General features: G+C 50.3%; 1 long non-coding RNA gene across 1 annotated transcript in view; it reads left to right on the top strand.

Moving 5' to 3' along the window:
• Positions 1–896: 896 nt before the first annotated feature.
• The window catches only part of LOC136993427 (uncharacterized), an 81,945-nt gene continuing 60,649 nt past the window's right edge, over positions 897–22,192 (top strand). Inside the window, exons 1-2 of the long non-coding RNA XR_010885725.1 lie at positions 897–948; positions 8,345–8,428. This is a non-coding gene — a long non-coding RNA (uncharacterized lncRNA). The remainder of the gene's footprint in view (positions 949–8,344; positions 8,429–22,192) is intronic.

Here is a 22,192-nt window from a genome sequence, read left to right as displayed (position 1 = left end):
GGCTCCGGTGGCCCAGCCGCGGGTTTTTCCGGGCCCTGCCGGCCTTCCCCAAGGCTGCGAGCGCGTGGGGCGGCCTGGTCTGCGCATCCTGCGGGCAGGATTTTCTTTTGTTGTTTTTTTTTTTTTCCTTTGCAAATCGCACTAGTGGTTGTTTTTCGCCAGGCGACTCTTCGGAGAGGCTACGTGAGAATGCAGCTCCCGCTTAGAAAGCGGAAAACTGGTAATTCTGCCTGTTTCGGGGAAAAGCGCGGAGACGTGGCCTGCAGGTACCGGCCTGGCTCTGAACCCGGAGGCCGACCTGCTCCCTCCCTGCCCCGAGCTGTTGTTCCCTTTCAAACAGTGGGAAAAGCCTCGGGAAAACCCTGTGATTTGTTGGGGGGGGGGGGGCTGACTCCCTGTTTTCCGACAGCAGCTTGCTTCCCAAATCCCTGGAGGGGCGGTGGGGCAATAGGGCCGGCGACGAGAGAGTGTCCCTGCAGCGCGGCGCCGGGCCGAGCCGCCCGCATCCCCTTAACCCGGGGAGCCGCCAGCTTCGGGGCTCAGGGAAGGCCAGCTGTTTTCCAAACGGGAAGGCCTTGAGGAAGCGCAGACCTCCAGCCTCCTGCCGGTGGCGGCGGCGGCGTGGGGCAGAGCGGGTGCGTACGTGTGAGCGCGCACGCGGGGCTCTGCGTTTTGCCCTGGGGGGGCCAGCGGCCGATTTGCCGCCCAGGTCACCCTGGCCGTGCGCCGCCTGACCGGGAGCAGCCGTTCCCAGTGAATTTCCAAAGAGATAAAAGAGATTAAGCGGAACAACTGCCTTTTGTATCGCGCAGACGCTCGCAGGGGCCCCCGAGCGCCGGGGCCGGCCGAGACGCCGGTCGCAGGGGGCGCGACGCGAGGAGGCAGGGACGCCGCGGCACGGCACGACTGGCTGCAGAGCAAGGATTTTGCGTTGTGAAAAACTCCAAGGTTTGGCTGTTTGCTTCTGTTCTGCTGGGTCTTTGTTTTTTGACTTCGTAAAAGCAACGCACCATGTCGAATAGCCGTTCGGCCAAACGCAGCGCTTAAACCTGAGCCTCTGCCATGCCCGGCCCGGGGCAAGCGTGTTACCCGCTTGCCGCCCCTCCGGGAGAGCTCAGGGCTCTCTCCGCTTCGAAAGTCCATCCTAGGCCTGAGAAAAGTTCTCCACAGCAGGGTTTTTAAACCAGCACAAGGGTTTTAAAAGAGCTGGTTTTGCCTCACGTAGAACAAGGACGCCTGAAATCCGCAGCATCCCATGGCCGGCGGTTTCACAATTTAATTGCGCGCCCTGGAAAAGTCCCTCTCCAGCCTGTGGCTTTGGGCCATCTCCGCGCTGAGCGATTGCCAGCAGAGCTACAATAGCAAAATATATATGATATCTGGAAAAGACGCTTAAATCAAACACAGTCATGGAGCTCAGCACAGCTCAGTCTTATTTTGCATGATCCAGTAGGGAGGATGTTATAAAGCAGTGTAATTCTACAGTGTAAAGCAGGGAAGACAGGACGAGCCAAGGGCTTTTGCTGACCTTAAATTTTATGAGCAGCTCATTGTTTGCAAAGAGTATATGGCCTGGCTGAGCAGCGCGGGGCTGGGAGATGGGAGAACGGATTTCTGCTGTTATGCGGAGTCAGGAAAAACGTGTCTCTCTCTCTCTCTCTCTCGCGTTGGTGCTCGCTAATCTCTGGTGTTTTCCCTTTGGGCTTCATGAGATCTGTTGTGAGAACAGCTAATAAAGGCGGCACTTTTAAAATAACATTAAGCATAAAAGGGCAGAGGCCCCCGTGGCGGGGCTGCGGTGTCCCGAGTCCGCTGAACACACACAGAGCTCATCTGGAGCCTGGCTCCTGGGAGAGGCTGCCGGGTACTGATAAAGCAGTCACAGCCGCTGACCCTGACCTCCCCGGATTATCTGATGTTCTCAGCATTTATAAGCAAGGAAAAGCTAGTGGTCGTCAGACCGACTGGCTCCTCTCTGAGCTTGCGGCCCAGATGGGAGGCGAGACCTTCCCTCTGAGGTCTGCAATTCCCGGGGTCAGTTAGGCGCATCCCTCCTCCCTCCTTTTCCCAAAAAGGCCGCTTACAAATTGCCTGCCTCCGAGGCAAGCCAGCATTTCTCAGCGAGTCACCTGCGGGTGGTACCGCTCTGCAAAGAGAAGCCACGGGACAATCTTTCATCTTACCAATGTCTCTGGGACGGCTCTGAGTTAGATGCATCGTTGCAGCAGGACTCTGTGCTATCACTAGATAGTGATATTTTTATTTTTACTTCTATCTAAAGAAAAAGCTCGAGCTGTCACAGAGCAGAGTCATGGTAAAGCAGTCTGGCCCCAGCTCAGGATGGCGCCTGTCCCCTGCTAACACACGGTGGTGTCTCCCACGGGTCGTGCACCGTGCAGGGCTCGCTGCTGGGCAAGCAAAAGGCTAAGGTGGAGCTGCTGCTAACCTGTCCTGGCCAGCGCTCAGCGCTCAGCACCTGGGGAGGGGGAAGCGGCTGCTGCCTGTTTCGGCAGTGGCCTAGCAGCCTGCAGTGAGTAGTTCCCCGAGCCCCGCTCTGGACCGCTGAGTATGTTTGTTTAAGTTAAAATCAAGTAGTAAAATAATTCTGTGCAAATGTTAAGTGCGGATGATTGGAGTGAGATGTTTGCATGACTCTATACTCAAAATACGACTTCTTTAGGGCAAAGAAATTATTTTCATTAACTATTCAGTGCTTGCTCTTTCTGGCAGTAGGAAAGGTTGGATTATCTAAATGTTGATGTACAGACTTTCAGCCCTCGTCAAGCTGTTTTAAATCAAAGTGGAGTAGGTAAATGTTTGGGTATGTTTCCTGCAAGGGCCTAGTCATCTGCAGCCGCCGAAGTAGCACGATCCAAAGGGCAGCTGTTAAACAAAGTGAAAACAGACAACAGGCGAACGGCTCCCGGGCGTGAACGCGGTCACAGCATCTGGTGCCCAGCGCTCCCGGCTTCGGCCGGAGCCGCGTTTGGGGAATCTCCGTTTCTCTCCCAGCATCCCCCAAAGCGATCCTTTGTTAGGGCAAACAAAGGCGAGCCCCCTCCCGCTGCTGCTGGGCTTTGTTCGGGGTGGCTGTGCCTGGGGTGAAACGGCCCCGGTCCGGGGTCCGGCACCTGGCCCTTGAGCTGCCTTCCCCCAGGCTTGCAGATGGAGAGCAGCGCTTCGTGCGTCGCCGGCGTGAGCGGTTCCCAGCCTCGCGGGCTGCTGCTGCTGCCATTGTCATTAAAACTAGTGCCGCTGCGAGGTCTGCCTTGCAGGCTATGCTGGATTATCACGGGGAGGGGAGAGACTGCTCCTTTGATGCGTGGCAGAAGGGAAACCCGTCCTTCTTCCCGGCTTTCAGCCTTAGCCGCCTCTGTTGCGTGCGAGGAGAAGTCGCCGGTGGGGTCTGGGCCCCACGGCAGCAGGGACGGCTCCAGTCTGGCTCCGGCCAGCGCTGCCTTAGCGCAGCCCTGCTCCCTCCAGAGCAAACCTCTGCAGGATCAATGTAATCTTCTCTTTTGGTTTCCAAAGCAGGTCTTAAACTCTGTTTTCCTCCCTTTTCCTCACTGCTCCTTTTCATTCTCACCCGGCAGCCCAGGGAATCCTCTGCCTAAACCGCATTTTGAGATATGGGTCCACATTTATCCATCCAGACCCTAAACAAGAAAAATGGTCTGTTTTGGCTACTCTAAGCACAGCTCTTTTGATAGGATTCATTGCAGGCAGCACGTTTTGCTCTTTGACAAGGCGGAGAAGGATAACAGGATTGTGTTCCTGAATATTTATAGGAGCCATAAAGCTCAGGAATTCATCATGTCTGTGATTTAAACAAGGCGTGGAGGAATTCACTTTATCCTGCCATCCAAGTTTTGCCTGAGTGAGCTACAGAGATTGTATCTGTGGGCCTGGTGCAAGTAGTCCATGCTCTAGATTAACGTATGGTGTACTATTACTCCTTCCTTTTTATGGGGATGCTTGAGGGGATGGGGAGAAGGTTGTTGATAAAATGGAATAGGAGTCAGTGGACATTTCTCAAGTTACATATCTGTCTTTTCTCTAGGTTTTTGGCTGGGGCAAGCTCATTTGCAGGGCTTGGAAAAGCAGGCAGTTTCTCAGGGATGGCACTCTTGCATTAGTGCATTTAATAAATAACCGTAGTATGTTATATGATCTTATACCCAAAGACATTCTCTGAGTCGTCATGGGTTTTTCTCTGCTCCGGTCCCTGTGTGAAGGGACACAGGGAATTTGCGTGAGGTGAAAGCAAATGGGCTTCAGGGCTGAGCTTAAAAGCCCTGAAGTTTGCAGCCGTACGTGGAGCAGCTCTCAGCACGGGCATAAATCAACCGGGTGGCTCTGCAGCCGCAACCGCACAAAGCGATGGGTTCAGGCTTAAAAAAGAGCAACTCCACTTCAGGCGTTTGGCCGCTGGGGGCTGCCAACAGGGGTTGCCACCGTAGGGTGGGAGCGAGGCAGAGCTCTTCTCCAGCCTCGAAACTTCGGCCAGTGGCTCGAGCAACCGGCAGACAACTTGCTTTGGGGGATATTAAATTCAGACAGGAGGCTGTGGACACAGATTTACCCCGAGGGCAGTTTGCTTGGCAGCGTTGCGGGATGCGGGGCAAAATTTTCCTTTGGCAAGGGGATGAGGAACTGGGTATAAAGCTACCTGGTTGCCAGATTTCTCCTGCTCTTGAGCGACGGTTAAAGGACGCCTGGCTACAGTTCAGCGGACAAAGTTGCACCACAGCGTGTTGTGCGTCCCTCCTCCCTTGACAGGTGATGCACAGCCTGTTCATGGGGTGTTATATGCAGCTCGGTGCTGTGCCGGAGACACCCTGATTGTGCTTTTCCATTCCCAAGGGGTCTGGGCTCTCTAGGCCTCTAGCTCCAGATTAGCACCTTCCTAGCGGTGTCCGGTTAGACGGAACGAGCCATTAGCCTTGGAAAGCTCTAAAAATGTGTTTCTGCTAGTGCTGTTTCAAGCAGCAAATTCACAAATCCCCAGTTTAATTACAGCCCCGAAGGATGACTTGAGGAGTGCCAGCGAGTTAACGCGGTTTAGGATGTGCAGTAGCTTCTAGCTAAGATTTAGGGTTAGTCTTCTGAAGATTAGTGTGTCGTATCGCTGCAACTTGGACGTGCTGCCCTCAGTGCTTCGTGGGAGCAGCAAGACCGTTTTCTGCCATTTTCAAAATTCTTCATGAAGTTTGTGAGAACCGTTTGGGTTTCAGGTGCTTTTGTTAGTCCTTTATTTGGAACGCGTGGGCTGACGTGTCCCGTCGCATAAACACCCATGCGGAAACCTTTGCATTTCACGCCGGCTGCAGGGATGCGCGAGCGGGTGGCAGCTCCGCTTGCATCGTGTCGGGTCGGCTGAGCCATGCTGGAGTAGCTTGTTAGGTATAGCCTGTGGGGGCCAGCAAGTCCTGACCGCATCTCTGGCACGTATTGGGCAGGGTGCCGAAACAGGGAGCCCAGCTTGCTTGCTTGCTGGCAGAGGCAGAGCCTGCAGAGGCGGAAACCGGGAGCCCGTAGCTCTAGCAGACGACAGAACCACGCCGGAGCATGCGAAACACGCGGTGGTGGTTGCGAGGGAGCCGACGCTTGTAGCAAGTGATGTGACCGAGGACGTGGGATTTTTTTTTTTTTTTTTTTCAAATCGAGGAAAACCCTGCTTATTTTTTCAAATAGTAAATTAACTGCTTAAGTCTGTCACTTGCAAAACCACCTTTCAGGAGACTGACTGGTTTTATACTGTGTCCAGTCACATCCTTAGTTCTGTGCTCAAACTACAAATTTGGTAAAATGGGAAACAAACTCTGTTTATCTCATTTCTTAAACAATGTCAAAACCTGTCAAGATCCCCTTTGCTTCTTCAGGCGAGGAACTGCACAGGAGTGGCTGCATGCATAAGATGAGCTAGTTTTGTGTGCATTTCTCTTTCCTTTGCAATTCCTGTGAAGTAAATTTAATGCAGTTTAAGTTTTGGTACAACAAAGTCAAGCTTCAGATCAGAAACACATGTTGTAAGTGCTGCAGGCACTGAGTGAAATCTGATCTGTGGAGGTTTCCCTTAAATCTGCACTTTCTCATTTGGCTCTCATATTAAAGCTGTATTTCAGAGCTGTCTAACCCTCTCGAAAGATGATGAATAACAATAAAAACATTCACTGGAGGACTGTCATCATTTCCAAAGGAAGTGTAATAAATACTTTACGACAGGACTTTTTTTCTATGTACAGCCATAAACTAGTTTTAAGTTACAACTTATTAAGCTTCTAAACAATTAGAGCTCGCCTGCCGAAGCGCGTCTAGCGTGGCGAAGGGCCAGCAAAGGCGCGGGGCAGAGGCTGCCCGGCCGGGCTGGGGGTCCCCGGGGCGAAGGGTCGCTCTCGCTTTCAGGCTCGCTGCAAACCCACCGAGTGACCTCGAGGAAACGGCTTTGCTTTCGTGTGCCCCGGCCTCCTCGCGTGCCGCTGCCGGGTCAGTCCCTGGGTGTCTGCGGTCCCCGAGGGGTCTCAGCAGGTCTGGGTCTCGCCTCGGCGGTGCAGAGAGCTGGCGGTACCGATGGCCCTGGGGAAAGGGATGTCTCTCAGCCCTTTGACCCTGGGGCTGGTACAAATGAGAGTTACCGTTTCCCTCGAGGATCTGCGTGTGTCCAAGCAAAGGTGCTTGGCCGTTCTGCACCGTGTCTCGTGGCCAGGTCGGACGCTGCTCCGTGAGGAGCTGGTGGTGTTAGCAGGCCCTGAAACACGGGAGAAGCCGCTAGGCGCTAGGATCAATACGAGAGCTCGGGCGCGATGTGCCTGTTTGCTTTTAACCCGTACTATGAGCTGCAAAAACCATGGGAATGTATACAAGAGTTATAATCCAAGCAGAGTCTAAAGGTGGCAGAAGTCCCCCCCCCCCCGCCTCCATCTTTTGCTTTTCTACTCCTTATTTTGATTATAAAATGTGAAACTGTTTGACGGCAACGATTAAAAAAAATAATCTGAACAATGTTTATGTGACCTCCCCTAAGCTGCCGTGTCTCCACAGCAATCCACTTTATCCCTGCAGAAGTAACTGGCCCTACAGCTGCTCTGTGAAGCTGCTTTGTTACGAAGCCCCCTTCCCCCTCCAGTGCTTTAGAAGGGGAAAAATTGAGAGAAGCCAGATAAAATTCCTGTCGGGGAGGTTCAGATCTCACTTTACTGTGCCTTTTATTTTGCTTTTGCTTTTATTTTAGGATAATAAAAATAGAAGGGGGCTGTGGACTGAGAGTGTCACCTTTTCCAGCATTAGCTTGTTCTGGGTGCAACACGACTCTATTGAAAAAGTCTTTTTGATCCTTTCCCCTATCCCAATACTTTAATCACTGTCATTTTGGGTGATGCTTCATCTCCTCTGGCCCAAAGGAGGACAGCTTTGGGATTGCACAGGTCTTGCGGAGTCTGCAGAGAGGCTGGCTGGTCGCCTGGTGTCAGCAGCTTCAGAGCCGGGAGGGACAAGACAAAGAGGAGGTGCCTTCACCAACCAGGGGGTGGGAAATGAGCTTCCACTTATGGTTAAAGCAAAATAGCTTTAAAAAAAAAACCACCCAAAACTCTCTCTAGTTATTGCAGGATTTCCATGATCATTTCAGCACTGCTTTGCATTGCAATTGCTGTGTGCAAGTGGGGTCTTACCAACTCCCAGCCTGCCTTTCGTATGTCTAAAATCCTGATGTCGAAGGGATTTTCCAAACTGTCCCATGGTGCATGAGGAGAGCAGAGCTCAGCCTCTCCGCACGCACCCCACGAGGAGTTAGCCTCCTCCCAGTGATCCCACAGCCAAGGGTTGCAGGGCACAAGGAAAATCCTGTCTACTCAAAACTACAGAGAGTGTTGAGGCAATTGAACTCTGTCTTTCTTCAATTTGGAAGAACTAAACATTAATGGCGTGTCATTCAGTGGTGGAAATGAGCCCCAGGTTAATTTAAGAGCTGTATGAAAACCGGTGCTTAATCCTCTTTTATCAATTACGGGATAGATAGGGATTAACATGGTTTAGAATTTCTCGTAACGGTCCCCGGCGACGCGGGCTGCTCGGTCCCTGCACGCTACTCTGCAAAATTATTGTTGGTAATGGCTTGTAACATGGTATAACCTTCATTCCCTTTCTGAGAAACCTTCTTGTTTTGATCTGGAGTGGCAAAGCTGGAAACTGTTTGAGATTAAGATGTATTGGAGAATGATTTTGAGGTTCAGTTCATACCTAACCAAACAGTTTTTTAAATTACGAGCAAGGAAGCTTTTAAATGTGGAGAAACCAAACCACAGAATGAAGCTGAGATTTTTTTTTGGTGTGTTCTGCATTACAGGCGTTACCATAACTGCGGTGTCACTGGGGAGCTGCAGGTGTGTCAGGTGTGCCGCGAGAGGATGCTCCTCTGCTTGTCAGAGAGGTAAGTGCTGGAGGTGCAAACGGGCAGGTCACAGAGGCAAGGCTGAATTTGGGATTGTCGAAGATGGAACCGATGGGAAAGGCCCTCATATTTGTGTGGCTGGAGGAGGGAGGCCAGTGAGGTGGCAGGAGCAGGCACAACCTGGATGGGAAGATGATGAGGACACTGGATCAAAGACCTTGGTGCCCAGCCCATGCCCGCTTCTACAGGGTGGACATGCACCATGAGTGGAGAGGTCCCTGGCATGCAGGGAAGGAGTGTGTGTGGTGCAGGTGGGAGGAATGGATCACAGAAGGGTTGAGGTTGGAAGGGACCTCTGGAGATCATCTATCCAATCCCCCTGATCAAGCACATTTCCAAGGATTTTGTCCAGATGGATGGTTCCTTTGTTATGAAAATAAGTGTAAAAACATGGAATGAAGCTCCCAAATGGGGGGCCAGGGTGAATCTGAACAGTAGTGGACAGTGGCTTGCAATCGTACTCCAATGGACTATGCTCACTAGCATGAGTGAAAAGTTTGCAGTCCAATCTCATGTTTGCAATGAGGAAATTTCTGAGCAAGTGTTGAAATCAGTTCTGAATGCAAATCTTCACAAATAGCTCTTCTATTTCTTGTGCTATAATTTAGCCATTGCTTTTAACTGTACATATCTAAATTGCTGCTGTGATGCAGTACTGGGGATACTGGTGACTGATGAAAATCTGGCACTGTATGTGTGATGATTGTGTGATGATTGCTTCTAATTTACTGGTGAATTCAGTTCTGACTACAGAAATTAACTTGTGACTCAAAACAAGTGTATTTCTAATTAAGTCTTTGCCCTTCTTGCTAATGGCAAATTTAAGTTTTTGATGGCATGTAACTTCTTATTCTCATTTCTTTGATTTTTTTTTTCTTTTTTTCCTTATTCTGCCTGTGTAATTACATTGCTAGGAAAATGTTGCTGGAGAAGCATGTGACATAAGAACTACCTCATGAGCAATGTCCCCCCTTCATGCTTCTTTCTCCTTCTGGCAACCGGCTACTTGGTCCCCTCTGTCCCTCATCACCCCTTTGTTTCCTCACCGCCTTCCTCTTCCTTGTCCTAAGCCACTTACTGCCTCCTTTTTTCTATCCCTTTTACTGATCCCTTCCCAGTAGAACGGAAGCTCTGAAGGGGAAAAAGTTGAATTCACATGATGGTTAAAAACCTACAAAACCATTCATTCCTCTACTGTTCTTTACTAAGGCTGGTAATTTGCTGCTAAGAGCAACAAGTAATTATTTCTGAAGACAAAAACCCACAGTGTTGCCCTCCCTTCCACTTCTCCCCGGAAGGTTTCTGTCCCCTCAGTTGTGCCAAATGCCAAATAGCTGTGTGTCTGTACCCTGACTGCAGGGGATCGCACCTCCAAAGTGCATGTGTTGGGGGGCGAGGGGAAGAGCGTCATGTAATAGTTAAAGGGTAGATTTCTGATCGCTTATGAAAACCAACGTTGGTAAAGGAGCCACCATTTGGCAGCCCTGCTCCCCTAACCGTTGCGTGGTTGGACTCTCCAGTTGTCTGTGAGCTTTTGGGCCTTGGGTTTCATAGGAGGAGGCCTCAGGAAAGAGTAGCTCTAACTTTCCCCACCCAACCTTATATGGTCAGGCTGGAAGACGTTTGGTTCAAAGAATCCTCGCCAAGTTGTACAAAAGGCAATAAACAGCATGTCTGACTTGACGGAGATACACCAATCAGCCTGGGCAGACAGTCCAAACTCGCCGTTATCCTCTGCCCCCCACAATTATCTTGTCCCTGAGAATCCCCGCAGAAAAAGCAAACAATGGTTTTACAGTCATTTGGGAAAAGGTTTCTCGACGCCTGTAATTAGAAGCACTGTAAGGCCGGATGTCAGCGCTTGTTTCTCAGGAACCTCGTGAGAGGCTGTTTCTCTTGGTTTATCCTGCTGGAAGTCGTCTTTCTCTCTCTTTAAAGCTAGCTCTTGGCACGTGTCCATCTAAACCTGCCCTGGAAGTATTGATTAGGTGGAAGGACCTAGAAAACCACCGTTTTCATTGCTCTTTGATGTTGAAGGATTAACTTTCTCAGTGCAGCTTTGTTCTCTGTCTGGTGACACCAGGGCGTTGCTTGAGCGGGCTCTTTGCTGGAGTGGTGCTTGTTGGGACAGCCTGAGCTCCTGGATTCACATGGCACTTGCCTTCTCGATGCCCCACCAGGAGCTCGACGGCAGGGTCTCCCTGTGCCCAAGCATTGCACGCCCTCTTACAACACCTCCAGCACTCAGCTGACCCTCACTGCCCCCGGCAGGGACCTGGCTTGGCGCTTTGCTGCAAAGGTGGCAGGACCCTGGGGTCCTGCCCACGGGCAAGCTCTTCCCAGAGCCACTGGTATCCAACTGAGACTCGGTCTTGGTATGATGCAAAACTGAGCGCTTTTAAGGAAATGCACTTCATTGGGCTACGGGGACTGGTACAGGTGTTTAAAAATATGCCTGGGGGGAGCACAGCTAATATTCCAGGAACTGCAGCATGGGTTTCATTTGGATTTGAGTCAAGGTCTACAATATCAGCGGCTGGCTCATGGTGTTATTCAGACTCTCCAAGTAGTCCCAGCAGTGACTCGTCGACAAGCATTTAGAAAAATGCCAGTTTGTTTCACCTTATCTTTAAGTGCATTTTTGCTGTCAGGATTTAAGTGCTCCCCCAGCTTTAAAGGAAGAGCAAGCACAACTAAAATTTCACCTAAGTGCAGATAATTTCAGATTTTACACTAAAACCTGACAGAGCAAATCACAAGTGAAGCAGCTTAAAAAACTCCATAGAGTTTACAGGGCATCCTGCCATCTCAGCACATGCAGAGGAGGTTGGTATGACTTCTGGGGGTACATTAATGTAGGAAGTGAGATATTTGGTCTCTTGATGTCCACATGTCAGAATGAACTGGAAGAGAATTTTGGACAGATTTACTAAATTGTGACTAAACGGAATACGGAAAAAGCTTCAAGTTAACGTTTTTATATAACTTCTTTGGGGAGGAAGATGCAAGGAGAAGGTTAAAACATGGTGATTCTCACATCACCTAGTGAGATGAGTAGCTTTGGAGACTAAGGGGATATTCATTACTTCAAAATACAGAGATGTCTTTTTCCCAGGTTGCCAGCTCTGTTACAGGTGCTATGAAATGGCCAGTGAAAATGTCGGCACTCAGTATCCAGATGTTCTTGGTTTCTCAGGAATTTCTGATTAGGCATGTCAATTCCTCATGTGGTGTTGTGCCTCAACCATAACTGCTGTATAACCTCAGGTGAGTAATAAGCGATTTTAGTTTCTTTACTGGTGCTAGCTCTTTGCTTGATTGAGCATTGGAAATGCCAAACTTCATGATAATCCCTGTGCTCCTGCTTCCCCTCTGCCCCACTTCAGCTCTGAACGCCAGCTGGTCCCTGAGCATCACCAGATGAGGGTTTCTTGCAGCTGTGAAGTTTGCTAAAATTTAGACATCTAAGCGCAAGGTGGTGCCCTTTGGCTGCCTCTACAGTCGGAGGAAGAAGCACCCCCTCCAGGAGGTGGACCATAGCTGTAAGCTGCCTTGAGCCGAGATTATCCTTCCTCTGCTAGGTGCCTATTTCTCTCCATGGCCGGAGAGGTCTAAAGCAGCTGGTGATGTTTGCTCTAGCTCTGAAGCTGGCAGGTGAGATGAATCCCCACCTGGACTGCCAAAAAATTCCCAGGTAACTCCAGTTGCTGTTATGGCTGTACAAGGATTGTCTTCTTTGTGGATGTCACTGCAGCCACCTTCTCTCATTGTTTCCATGTCCATCTTTGCCCTTACTGTGATTTAACATGCGCAGTCAGAAGCCCAGGATTCAGGGCAGCTTGATGCATCATTTGCGTTTTGATCCCCCTTCCACCATGTCCAATAGCCTTTTTTAAAACACTGGCCTCAGCTTGGCTTTCTGGGCTGCTGCTGGTGATCCGATGGAACCATGTTGAGTTTTGCGTGGGAAATGGGAAGTGCTGGGCTGCCTGTGAGCAGCTGCCAGGGTGGGAGCCCCTGGGACCCTCGCGGGAGCACCTTGTCCCAAGGGCTTGTCAGTCCCGCTGCGAACCAGGTCTTGGCATGGCCTGGGGCTGGGTGGGACGAGGACAGATGGTGTTATTAGGTTGAGGGAAGGTAGCACATATGCCAAAAAAACACCCTGAGTTTTGTCATGAGTGACCGATTACGGTATTTTACTTGGACACCTTTTAATGCTACATTTAATTCCAAACATAGATACCATGGACTTTGCTAGCAGTTAAGCTTGCAGAAGGCCCAGGATCCAGAGTCATACTTTGTTATGGGCTTCTTTCCAGCGCTAAATCAGTTGTTAAGTGGGCTCAAACAAACCTGAATTATTTGAGAATGTTCAAACTGAAACGAAAATAAATGTCACTAGTTAGGTTTTATGGCTGCTATGGCAAGGGAGTGAATTTGCTTTCTAGTAGCAAGTGGGGATTATGTTTGCTAGAGGTATTTGCAATTCAGGCCTGTTCATGAGAAAAATAACTTGCCGTTGTCTGAAGATATCTTTATGCTATCACGCAACTCCTACGCTGCTAATAACCTTTTAATATGTATTTCATGCTTATTTAGCTGTTACCCTTATAAATCCTATTACAAGTGGAAAAGCAAAGTCTGAGTCTTTGGACCGAGCTGTAACTTTCCACTGCCGAAGCGCGCCGGCGGAGGGGCTCTGTGCGGCACACGGCTGCCCCGCGCATGGACCGCGCTCACGAGCATGTCGTGTGTCCTCTGATGGGGAATGTCCCTGTGCCAGCGATGGGTTTGTGGCACATGGAGCCAGTGTGTCATCCTAGGCAGGATCCCAGCGAGCTGCTCCCAAGGACACCCGTCTGTCCCAGCTTCTCACCAGGATCCAAGGGTGGCTTTCTACATTCAACATCAGTCTTGTTAAATTGCTTGGAAGACAGTGCGTGTATGCGATTTCCAGGCAAAAGGGCTGGATTTATTCTGGCTTCTGCAAAGCAGTGTTGGAAGGTGCACCTGCAGAGCCGGCCCTCGGCTGCGGGCTGTCGCGCCCAAGGGGTGCTGTGCCTCGCGCCCCGGCACGCCTGGCAGGCGGCGCTGCGGGGAGCCCTCGCAGGCTTCGTGGACTTGTTTAAAGTTTTCCACACACAGGCACGGAAAGGAACCAGTGCAGCCTGTGAAACATTTTATTTATTTTCTCCTTTAAAGCCTTTCCAGGCAGACTTTGGTTTGGACTGCTGGCTCACTTTTTTTTTTTATTGCAATTAATGCCACAAACATTTCTCATGGAGCACTAGATGTTATTGGCAGGAGGGTTATTAAAAAGCAAAACAAACCCCAAGCCCCAGTGTAACCTGAGACATATTTGATCTAAGCTATTTTATATTAAGGAGGATTTGCACTTTGAACATGGAAGAATTTCTGGTTATGGATCCAGAATCTCTAAAAACCTAGTTCTAAAAATGCCTGAAAACTACCCTTTGTTCCTTTCCAAAGCTTTCGGAGTCAGAGCTCTGCAGGGGTGGGTGGATGCGTGTGTACCCCGGGGCCCAAGACCAAGTGATAGAGCCCAAGTGCATCGGTCCCAAGTTGTGTTCAGTGCAAGAACCCTGGGTGACGCTTTACCGCATCGGAGTTGAAACTGCAGGAGCACGATGAAGCCTCCTGGCCTTGTTTGTGCAGGTCTCCTTTGCTCTGTAATCAACCATGAAGTGTAAGAATCATTTGTAAAATATGTGGATTTGTAACGTATGCTACAATTATCCCATGAATTGGATTCTGACAGCACCACTACAAAATCCAGTTTGAGATGAGTGACTTTAGATTCTAGCGCTGATGGACATTATATTTTGTTAGCTGGGTAGTTTTGACTTGTTTTATTGATTTAAATGAAGCTGAATAGCAGATTTATTAGGAATTCACATTACTCAGTGTTTGTTTACTGAGCTCAAAGAAGCCAATTCCTGTGCTCACTGAAATGTTATGCATAAATAATTCATGGATACATATGCATAGAAACTGCTTTTAAATGTAAGGTCGTTTAGTGCTTGTAATTCACAAAAAGAGCTAGTCCAGCACTGCTTGGGGTGCACACATGAGAAATGGTGTTTCAAAGGGCTGCTTTGATTTCCCAGGTGAGTGAATGACTCGCCCTGAGCCTTTGTGAAGGGGCACAGGGCATCTGGCCTCCCTCCAGGACGCTCCTGGCCACCAGCCCCGATTCAAAGCATGGCTTCTTGAGCCCGGGTAGTCTGAGCAGAAATCTGCCAAGGGCTGAGCCCAGGCCAGCACCATGCAAGGATTCATAAGGTCCTCTTTATTCAGGCAGGGAAAGGTAAGAGGCAGGGCACACCAGGAAAGATGCTCCCATGTAGGCCGATACAGGCTGGGCTGCTGAGTCTGAGAAGAACTTGCAGAAAGAGTTCTGCAAGGTCCAGAGAGCCCCCTCTGCTCAGAGGACTCTGGTCAAAGGCTAGGCTGGAGCCTGAGACAAGAGGGAATGACAGGTTTGTGCTTGAAGGGGCAGAGATGTGTCAAGACGTGATAGCTCTGACCTCTGAAAGGCAAATCCTTACAGGTTCTGGCAATGTGAGCACAGGGCAGGACATGGGGAGTGGGAGATGAGGGGTGTGCTCTGTCATGGGACCATGTCCTGCTGGTCAGAAAAAGCAAAAAACATGTTTTCCTTAATTCTTGTAAACAAGGCCAGTTTTTGTGAGCTGAGTTTCAAATAAAAGGCATTCTCCTCCGGCAGCTCTGCCCACGGTGGCTGCCGTCTGCTCCTGATGCTCGCGCAGTGCGCGTGCCGCTGTCGCGGGGTGTTGCACCCATAAGGAACGTGGCATGGTGGCAAGCGAGCTGGTTGGCAGGTGTGAGGGACGGCGTTTGCTCTCTGGCTGGTAAGACACCTCGGCAGCTGAGGAGGGGAACAGCCTACTGTGCAAAGCCGCTTCTTCCCCGGGAGAGCCTTGGCCCCCGTGCACTGTGACTCGCAGGGGCTTTCTCCATCCCAGCCCAGACTTTCTCTAGAGACAGCCTGAGGAAGGATCAGCAAAGCAGCTTGCTGGTTTTTAGAAGGCAAAAAGTGAAAAATAAGTGTTCTGCTCAGCTGCCTATGTAGTGTGCTGAGAAATGCCTGCAAGCTAGCAGAAGCAAGAAGAGAGGTCATCTCCTAACTGCCCTCTTGGTGGTCTCAGTTGTGGAGCAGATGCCATGTGGTGTATCTTGTGCATGCTTTGGAGTCAGGGGCCCTGTACCCACGAGGAGCTCCTCCATGACTCCATACTTGCTCGCCTGTCAAATCTTACAAGATCAACAGGTTTTTGCTGTGCAGTGAAGGGGATGGGTGCTTTGCCTAGTGCAAATAACCATCTTCTAAGCTGCCTGGCACTTCAGTCAGATCCACAGCCAGTTCCACCTCCAGCACCTATACGCAGCCCACCCCGAGGGCATTTGAGGGAGGTGACCGCTGCGGCTGGGAGTTAGTGGGTCGGGGTTGTGGCATCATCTGCAGGTTCTTTAATTCTTGTCGGCATACCCGTGCATGCCAACCCCATGCAGGCATTTCAGTGGGTGCCAGCCTAGGAGAGCACCAACGGGACAAAGCTCCCGGGCAGCCTCCTCTGCCACCTTCAGCAAACTAGGGAGAAGCCTGCAGGTGGCTGTAAGGGATGAGGATGAAAGGACTTGTTGTGGAAACTTTTCTATCCAAGTGTATTTATAGAGGAAAAAGAAAATGAACATCCCATCAAAGAAGGCACAGGAAAAAACCAGAAGCTTGTCATCAGTGGAGGAGTGAGACCAGCGAGTCTGGTTCAAGCAGCGAGCCTGTAATTCTGCTGACACCGACACAAACAAGTCATCCCTTGTAAAGCCTCTGTGGGCGATTCCCTTCCCCAGCTTGGATCCCAGGCTCTTCCGACCGGCTCAGCTTTCCTGAGCTCTGGCCACCAAACAGGGCGTCTTTCACCACCGGTGTCCAGCACCGGGGTGACACAGGCACCCAGCGCAGCCCCTCTCCCCTGCCTGCACTGCGGGGCTGGACCTGATCCCAGAGCCAGCGTCCTTACGGAGCCCATCAGTGCTCCGACTCCCGAGTCGGGGCCGGGCGCCAGCCCCGCGCACGGCTAAAGCCCAGCAGCGATCGGGCCTGGGGCTCTGGTGCGGGCCCATCGGCTTCCGAGAAATGACAGCCGCGCGGAGGGGACCCACCCCGCAGCTCCTCGGAGGCTGCCAGAGGAGCTCGCCGCCTTCCCAGACTTTGGGCAGCCCATTTCTCTCGTTGTCGGTAACTTGTAAATCTTCCTGTTTAAGGGAAGCTGCCTGGTTCTTGTTTTTTACATGTATATATATTTATAAAAATGACAGATTCAGTTCCTCAGGTTTAATTTTCTCCTCTTCCAGTTGCCAGGTCTAGTGCTGTAACAGCTAGTCCTTTTTTTCTCCTTTTTTTTTTTCCACATTGAGCAGAAAACTGTTTTTCCCATTACAATTTTTTACAAGGTTTGAACTTACAACATTGACAACGTTCAGACATGTCATTCATCAGCTTAGGAATGACTTTTTCATATTTAAAAGTCGCATCATTCCTGTGTCCATATTCCCCTGCACATCCTGAGTTGGAGGGAAGCTTAGGGACTGACTGTGGTTTGAACAGCATCGTTTTTAAGTGCACACTGTCTTTAGAGATGAGCAGGTAGTTGACTTCTCAGGTTAGTTTAAACTTTTTTCCCCCTTCATGATTAGTATCCCGCAAGTGTAGTCATTATTCAGAATGGCCTAAATATGTTTATCACTTTTAAATTGTCTGAAGCTGAGAACTGTTTTGGTGGGTAATTAGTATTTGGCTGAATGGGATTGACCAGATGAGCTGCATGGAACCCACGCTGTTCCCTGATCAGACGAATACTTGGATGCATGCAAGTGCTCAGGCATGTGCTTTAAAATTAATTTTCCATGAATACATGTGGCTTTGAAATTCACTCTCCGTAAACATTCATGCTGGTAAAACTTGATCACAGGAATGTCTATGGGAGCTGCATGCAGAGGGCTGTAAACAGTGCTAGAGGGAATTCATTTTAAAATCCAGAGTGATAGGCAAAGAAATACTGCGGCATAGGCTCACCTGTAACCACTTTATACATGCGTATGTCGCCTTTACATCCAGGTCTCGTTCAGAGCCAGAGCTGCTGTCCTTTGCTATCGACAGGCATGGATTTGGGCATCGTGGGTGATCTGGACATACATGAGAGTCTAGCGTTGAGTTCTGGATTAAATTCATACATGTGAAATCTGGAATTTGCAGGGGAAAAAATGACCCAGCTAAGTGCCCACCTGTTAATTCTGTTTTTTACACCATTAAAAAATACTTTTAAAAGTACTATGTAATATTCGAGCAAGGTGTATTACCTGGCAGCTTTACAGAAACATTTTGCTACCGTAGTAGTGCCATAGGGCCGTTCACTGACTGACGGCAGTAGGAGAGCAGCGTAGGAGCGGATGCTGAGTCCAAGGTGCAGGGGCGCAGGGCGACTTTCCAACCTGCCTGTTTTCCAGCCAAATGACCATACTGTGCTTTCCTTCCCTGCTGAACCGCGGGGACAGGTGGGTTTGTTGCCGTGTCCAGTGGTGACCACCATCCCAAACGAGAGCTCGGCGTGCCGGTTAGATCTGGAGCTCTCCAGAGAGAGGCTGAATATTGGGAAAATGAAGCATTTCTCAATGACCTGTGCCATCTAGTGGCAAAACAGAGCTGGAGCTGGAGGCAGCAGGTTTTGGGCACCGAGCGAGCATCGTGCGGCTGGTGTGCGTTGGGGCGGCCAGGGCACCCACCGCGCCGAGGAGGCCCGCGGCTGCGGACGAGGTGCTGGTGGGCACCGCTGCAGAAAGGTTCACCCCTGCAAAGGGCAAAGCTCTCCAGGCTTTGCGCACGAGAGCGTGCGCTCTGTGAATTTAATTTTTTGTCTCTGCTCGGTCTGAATGTCGTGCCTTGGATTGCTGGAAGGGGAGAGGCAGGGACGTGCCTGGGAGGTTTCTCGGGCACTGCCCGCTCTGTGTCTCGCGGGCGGCACGTGCCAGCGCCTCGTTTCCAACAGCGGCAAAGAGCCGCCTTGCTCCAAATACCTGTGCCCTCCTGGGACATGCCATGCTCGCTCCTGCCACCGTCCCCGAACAGGCACCAGCTTCAGCAGCCAGCGTGGCGGGGACTGATGCTGGCCGGCATGAAGAGGCTCGCGGCCGTGGGATGCTTTTGGGGAGAGGATAACCTGGCTGCAGCCCCTCGGTGGGACGTTGCCCAGGCTGCTGGCTGCCGGGCTGGCTCCATGGGCCTCGCTCTGTAGACTCCTGCTCTTTCTTTCCCTGGCATTTTTTGTAGGCACAGGCTCTCTGCCGTGAATCCCACTCCCCCGTAGGCCCGAGAGCCGGCCCCAGCTCTGAGAGCATCCGCTTTCCCCCTGCTCCGCTATGGGCTGTTCTGGCTGCAGCAAATCTGCTTAGGATTTGTGCCATGACTAAGGAGAGGCATCGTTTGAGAAGGGTTTTAAATAGTCACTTTGTACTTCATACGAGAACTGTATATGCTAGTGTCTGTTTAAGGAGACTGGATAAAAACAATGTAATAGCTGTATCTTGTGGCGCAATTCTTTGTTTTTTCTTTTTGTACTGCCCTTACATATTCCTCAAGTTAAGGCAGCTCTTATAAGGATTTCTGCATGCCCTGCTGCGAAGGCAGCGCTCTTCAGTTTTGGGTGTTTCTCTTTCCTCTACAACTAGCTCCTTTTTCTGATCCTTCTTGAACCCTAAAAAGTGTATGTGATGAAGCGTTTCTACCTGCTTCTCTTCTATCTAAGTTTCCTATAGCAGGCAGTATTCAGGTTTGGTATCTACTGTGGTCAAGGGGTAAAAAGGAAGGAAAGTTTCTAGCTCTTCCTTGGGCACACATGCCTGAAAGCCTGCCTGTTTTTCCAGCTATATCAGCTGCACTATTAATGTATATTACATCCTGCTGCAGCCCCTGCCTCTCGGGTTTCATGGACCCTGCCTTGTCCTTTCTCAGATTACTGGATGAGAGCCAGGAAAGGGTAAGCAAAAGCCTCTTCTGCTTGGCCACCTCCCGCTTTGGGATTTAGATTTGAGATAACCACCTCCTTGTCCCAAAGTTGTTCTTTGGATGAACAATACCAAAGTGATGACTCGCCAGTGTTTGGCCATCCAGTGTAGGCATGGGGGGGTGGGCCCGAGAGTCTTCTCGGAGACTTTTCAACGCAAGTTTACTTGGAAGTATTGCACTTTAGAATCTAAAGTCTGTTGGAAGACTCATTCTGTTTTGAGATCAAGTCATGCAGTACATTTAAAACAGAAGCTTAGACGTGCCTTTTGGGGCAATTGACAGTACTCAATGTTGAAAGGATTGACAGAAAAGATGATCCTACACTCTCCTTGTCTGTTTTTCTTATGTGATTTTCTTGAGTAAATTATCCAAATGAGTCTGACTCTGCGCTATTGGAGCAGAATAGCTTGGTGGCCCCTCAGATGGGCTGGCGGATATAGCGTCAAGTTGCACATGGAGAGATGAGGGGGCTGCCCTGGCATTGAAAGCAGGTTGCAAGGAAGATGGTGGTCAAGAACCACAGATTTAGTGCTTTGCTCAGTCTTTTTGCTTAGTCCTCTTTGATGGCCTCTAGGACAAATATGCTCTTGCAGGAACATTGCCCAGTAAGAAAGATATTTGATATGTACAAATGAATAGAAGTACATTGTTATTGAACTTGCTGCAAAGGTCAGATTAGTAGATGTTGCTAGCTTTCTTGGCTGGTGGAGGGCTCCTCATGAGAAGGGCCCCTTTGCAGGAGCTGTGGCTGCAGCGAGACGTGCCGAGGGCTGCAGGGCCAGGGGCAGCCAGGCAGAACAGCCCTCGCAGGGCAGCTATGTCCATTCCCCACATCCAGGAGCCAGTGCCCCAGCTCCACAGGCTGAGGTCTACCAGCAGAGCCGGTCACACTCAAAATGCTTTAATCTCGATACCCAGCTCAGTGTTTCCAAAACTTGACACGTCTCTTTTGATCTATAGACTTTTAGGGGTAATTACAAACTTCTTCCTCCCCAGAAGGTTGAGCAGTTGCTACTCCACAAAGCAAATGCTGCCTGGAGCAGCCCTGAGTGGCTCTCGTCCCTTTGGAGAGCCTGGCTGCTTGCACTTAAGTGCCTTATCCAAGGCCAGAAGAGACGTCAACGCTATTGTCGGGCTGCCGGTAAATACCAGCTAACCCAGCTTGTCTGCTTCAGTTGCTTTGTGTATGTAAAATATTCCTCAAGCACAGACTTCAGAACGAGCTTTTCCTGCTCCTCGCGCTCGGATGCCGAAGCCACCTGACAGCTCTATTTTCCGTGGCTGCCGACGTCTCAGCAGCGCACTCGGTCGCGGCAAACGGCTTTGGTATAGAGCAGGGTCGAGCTTGTTTTCCCGCTGCGGATGAACAGCTATGGATGCATAGCCAGCCGTGGGCTGACCCGAAACCCAAGTGTAAGTTGCGCGTAAACTAAAACAGGTTGATGAGTCTATAACCAAAAAAAGAACCTGAAACAAACCAACCCATTAAGCTGTATATTTACGCTGCTATTTCTAAACTAATGCTCTCCGCTATTTACCAAGCCTAAACCACAATATTTTACCAAGTGCTCTAGAATCCAAAATGCATTTTTGCAACTCCAAGTCAGTGGAAACTTAGCAGTTTATTTTTCCCTTTGGAAAGTAACCAGTTCCTATTTTTATCCTGGTTAAAGCCCACAGCGTCACCCATCAGACTCCTGCAAGCAAACATTTCTTCCATCCTTTGCACCAGAAGTACCAGGCTTCCCAAAACTCAAACAGAGAGAATTTTTGCTTTGTGACCCCGATTCATTACTCTGAAATAGAAATGGAAAATGCCATGGCAGAAATGCAGTGATCTGTCAGTAAAGAAAACCAGGCAAACTATTAAAGTACATTTAATCTTGGGTTGCTGGATATAAACTAATCTTTCTTAGAGGTCTGGATGAAAGCGGGCGGATTATCCAGTGTCTGACTACTCCATTGTTTTTATACCTTCCTCCAAAGCATCCGGTGCTGGCAGCTCCCAGAGACAGGATGCTGGCCTAGCTAGGCAGTGCCTTTCATCCCGTATGGCAAATCCAGGGCTCTTATAAAACGGATCCAGCCTGCAAAGTATACTGAAAAACATTTTTATAGGAACCGGTTTCTGTCGTTCATCCTCAAAGAATTCCTTCAAGCTGATCAGCAGTTTTTCTTCAAAGCCTTCCCCTCGCCCGGTCGCCTCCGAGGAGGCGCGAGCGCAGGCGAGCAGGGAGGTGCTGGCGGTTGCTAACCTTCCCCTGTCCCCTCCGCAGCACGGCGCGAACGGCCCCGCGCCGTTCCTGGGACCTGCCAGCTCCTCTGCAGCTCAAGAGCAAAGGGGCAGAATTTCATTTTAAAAGAATTCTCCTGAGGCAGAGCTGGCAAAAACGGGGCCTTAGGCATAATGAAATGTGAGTTGGTGCCTGATGCCAGGAATTTCCCGCTGTACTTGCTGACAGTGGCAAGGTCTCTGGCTCGGCAGCTTGGGTTGTCACACGGGAGAGCTCCGCGAGAGGCGAGCGGCGCACCTGGGTTTTGGCCAAAAACGAGATTGCTCCCGAGCTGGTTTGTCCTTCGAAGGCGAAGCTAGGAGCGGAAGCCAGGAGAAAGCAAAGCTCTAGGAGCTGAGCTTTGCT

This window comes from Apteryx mantelli, chromosome 15, assembly GCF_036417845.1.
Source record: "Apteryx mantelli isolate bAptMan1 chromosome 15, bAptMan1.hap1, whole genome shotgun sequence".
In the NCBI taxonomy this organism is placed as follows: Eukaryota; Metazoa; Chordata; class Aves; order Apterygiformes; family Apterygidae; genus Apteryx; species Apteryx mantelli.
The sequence above is the reverse complement of the archived record's forward strand: the minus strand, read 5'-3'. Positions and strand labels throughout refer to the sequence as shown.